This window comes from Crinia signifera, chromosome 5, assembly GCF_055691185.1.
Source record: "Crinia signifera chromosome 5, ASM5569118v1, whole genome shotgun sequence".
Taxonomy (NCBI): Eukaryota; Metazoa; Chordata; class Amphibia; order Anura; family Myobatrachidae; genus Crinia; species Crinia signifera.
In genome coordinates, this window is record NC_139221.1 from 200,042,298 (window position 1) to 200,046,762 (window position 4,465).

A 4,465-nucleotide genomic window follows, 5' to 3' on the forward strand; every position below is an offset into this window, starting at 1 on the left:
TTTGTCGGGGCAAGTTTCACAGTGGAAAATAGTTTGCTTTCGTATTCCCTTTTTATAGCAAACTTTGCACCTTTTTTGTGTCCTGCCCTTTTTTCCAGTGGAGGGGATTTCGTTAGGAAAATGCTGCCCTGATACATTACGGGGGCCAGTACTAGAAGTACTGGGGCCAGTACTAGAAGTACTGGGGCCCTCTGCCTGCTGGTTCCCAAATATTAGGCCCTTTATGACTTACTCTTGAAAGTGCATAAATGTCCCCGTCTGGCTGGTAGAACGGAATAGTACGTAAGCGTTATACAGTGCCATCTGGATGATATACACGGCCAGCTTCTTATACCAGATTTTTGTTTTCCGCAGGGCACTGTACGGCTTCAGTACCTGATCTGAAAGATCCACTCCGTTCATGTACTTATTGTAATCAAGGATACAAATAGGTTTTGAGGTGTGGGTACTGGTACCTCGTACAGGGACGGAGGTGGTACTGTCTCCGTGAATTGTTGTCAGTATAAGGACATCCCTCTTGTCCTTATATTTGACCAACAACATATTTTCGGTGCATATTCCCCTGCTTTCACCCTTTCTCAGTAATTGGGCAACGTGCGTTTTTGGGAGGCCTCTTTGGTTCTTGCGCACAGTACCGCAAGCTGCTGTACCTCTTGAACCAAGGGCCTTAAACAGGGGGATGCTGGTGTAAAAGTTATCCACATAGAGGTGATAACCCTTATCCAGGAAGGGGTGCACTAAATCCCAGACAATCTTTTCACTAACACCTACGAGGGAGGGGGGGCATTCTGGCGGTTCAATTCTTGTGTCCTTCCCTTCATATACCCTAAACCTGTGGGTGTACCCTGAGGTACTTTCGCACAGCTTATACATTTTTATGCCATACCTTGCCCTCTTATTGGGAAGGTACTGGCGGAATTTAACCCTTCCTTTAAAATGTATAAGTGACTCGTCTACACAAATGAATTTTTGGGGGATGTACATCTCAGCAAATTTGGCGCTGAAATGATCAATGACCGGCCTGACTTTGAATAGCCGGTCAAAGGTGGGATCATCTCTGGGTGGGCACTGTGCATTATCGTTGTAATGCAAAAATTTAAGGATCGTCTCAAAACGAGTCCGGGTCATGGCCATATGATGAAGTGGGGTGCTGTACAGAACATCTGTACTCCAATATTGCCTAATTTCTGGCTTTTTAACTATGCCCATATGTAACACCAGACCCCAAAACGTCATCATCTCTACTGCATCTACAGGGGTCCACCTAGCAAATGATGACGTGGGGTTTTGGGCAATAAACTGCTGGGCATATAAATTACTTTGGTCCACCATTAAATTTATAAAATCATCAGAGAAAAAGACTTTGAAAAAGTCAATTTCTTTGAGGCCTGTACTATCAAATTGGATTCCTGGGTTGGCCAAAAACTCAGGAACCTGGAGCTCAAAATTGTCTGGTGGTGGGGTCCATACGAGATCAATCATTGGGGGGGGGGGGTCTCAAGCTGCTCTACGGGGGCGTCTTTGAGGGGGTCCCTCATCACTAGAGGAGGAAGAGGAGCTTAAGACAAATGCCAATTCATTGCTTACTTCACTGGCTGTGTCAGTGTCAGAGGCAAGAAGGGCATATGCCTCCTCCGCTGAAAACAGTCTTTGCGATGATTGGGACATTTTTATTATTTTTAAGTGTTTCAACACGTGTATAGTGTAGGGGGGGGTACAAACTTTATTTCAACACGGGGGTATGTAGTGTGTATGTAGTGCTTTAACACGTGTAAGTTTAAAAGAAAAAAAAAAAAGCTCCTGCGCCAAAAATTGAGCACAGATGTTGGTCAGTAACGTCCGTCACTGATCAGCGCTCAGCGGGCACAGGACACCCACAAAAGCACCGTGGGTGTAAAAACAATTTAAAAAAAAAGCCCACAGCACTCTCCAAAAAAAATAAATAAAAAAAAACTGCTGAAAAAAAATTATATCAACCCTGTGCCAAAAATGCTGTTCAGTGATGTACGTCACTGATCAGCGCTCAGCGGCCACAGGATACCCACAAAAGCACCGTGGGTGTAAAAACAATTAAAAAAAAAAGCCCACAGCACTCTCCAAAAAAAATAAATAAAAAAAAACTGCTGAAAAAAAATTATATCAACCCTGTGCCAAAAATGCTGTTCAGTGATGTACGTCACTGATCAGCGCTCAGCGGCCACAGGACACCCACAAAAGCACCGTGGGTGTAAAAACAATAAAAAAAAAAAAGCCCACAGCACTCTCCAAAAATAAAAAAATAAAAAAAAACTGCTGAAAAAAAATTATATCAACCCTGTGCCAAAAATGCTGTTCAGTGATGTACGTCACTGATCAGCGCTCAGCGGCCACAGGACACCCACAAAAGCACCGTGGGTGTAAAAACAATTAAAAAAAAAAGCCCACAGCACTCTCCAAAAAAATAAAATAAAAAAAAAACTGCTGAAAAAAAATTATATCAACCCTGTGCCAAAAATGCTGTTCAGTGATGTACGTCACTGATCAGCGCTCAGCGGCCACAGGACACCCACAAAAGCACCGTGGGTGTAAAAACAATTAAAAAAAAAAAGCCCACAGCACTCTCCAAAAAAAATAAATAAAAAAAAACTGCTGAAAAAAAATTATATCAACCCTGTGCCAAAAATGCTGTTCAGTGATGTACGTCACTGATCAGCGCTCAGCGGCCACAGGACACCCACAAAATCACCGTGGGTGTAAAAACAATTAAAAAAAAAAAGCCCACAGCACTCTCCCAAAAAAATAAATAAAAAAAAAACTGCTGAAAAAAAATTATATCAACCCTGTGCCAAAAATGCTGTTCAGTGATGTACGTCACTGATCAGCGCTCAGCGGCCACAGGACACCCACAAAATCACCGTGGGTGTAAAAAAAATTAAAAAAAAAAAAACCCACAACACCCTCAAAAAAACAAAAACTGCTGATCAGTGATGCACCACTGATTAGCAGTGATGCAACACTGATTAGCAGTGAGGGGCAGCAGGCACACAACTGTGGGTGCAACCTGACAGGGTATATATATAAAAAAAAAAAACCTGCACCCCAAAAAAGGTGCTGATCACTTAGTTTATAGTGATCAGCACAAAAGGGGGGCAGCAGGGGGCAGCAGATACAAAATTAAAGCACACAATTTAAATGTCTGACACAATGACGCTGCTGCAGCAGCAGCAGCAGCACAAGGAAGTCACACAAGGAAGTCACACCAGGAGCTGGCACCAACGCTGATCAGGTCAGTATAGGGCACAGAGACCGCTCTGCACGCTGTTCCTGACCGGAATGGCGGCTGCAGGGCTGTCTCCGTTATTTCATCTGAGGTGAAATGGCTGTGATTGGTCCGTCGGTCCGACGGACCAATCACAGCCTTAGGGGGCAGGTGGGGTGACCACCAGTGTCACCCTTACACCCGGTGGTGATTGGTGCTGTACTTTACAGCACCAATCACCACCGATCCCTGTGTCACCGGCGAACGTTATTCGCCGGTACACAGAAAACCGCTGTAATTGGCTGTTCACATTGAACAGCCAATCACAGCGATCGCCGATGGGCGAGGGCATCGCTGCCCCCCCTGGGCAATGAGGGAAGATGTCTGCTGTCAGGGACAGCAGACATCGTCCCTCTGTCACCGCGTCTCTAGATGCGGTGACAGTTAAATGGCATGACGTACATTTATGCCATGTGTCGGGAAGTACATCCCGACCATGACGTAAATGTACGTCAAATGTCGGGAAGGGGTTAAGGCGATAATTTCTGTAGCTGAGCTGACAGCTGCAAATGCACGTGCACTATTAAACAGCCTGTACTAATATGCCAATAACTGTAAGCAGGACTATGGTAGAGATTTATCAAACATTGGAGATAATGGTGCCCATACACGTTACAATTATTGTATACAATATTGTATACAATATCGCATCTCATCCGATCTCGGTTTTGCAATAACATCAGATGAGATGAGATCTAGTACAAAAAGTATGTGCTGCACATACTTTTTGTACTAGATCTCATCTCATCTGATGTCATCGCAAAACCGAGATCGGATGAGATGCGATATTGTATACAATATTGTATGCAATAATTGTAACGTGTATGGGCACCTTTAGATAGATAGAAGATAGAAGTGCAGAGTGATAATAACAAAGCCTGTAACACGTCAGACTGGAGCTAAGTAGTTGGTGGTGTGACTCTCTCACAGTTTTCATAGACAACCCTCCTCCTTTTGTGTGTTTGCGGCTTTGCGCCTGTGACGTGTTGGGGGGAACGGAAACTATAGCTCTCCCAATCCATCCAGGCTTCTCTGTCCTGAGTCCTGACCTGTGCTTTTGCTTTGTACAAAAGCAGTCAGGTAGGCAGAGACCGTCCCGCCAGGGGGCGTGGTTTAATTGATCTAATGGTCTGTCAATTTATAATCCCAGTGTAGCAGTCACGATAC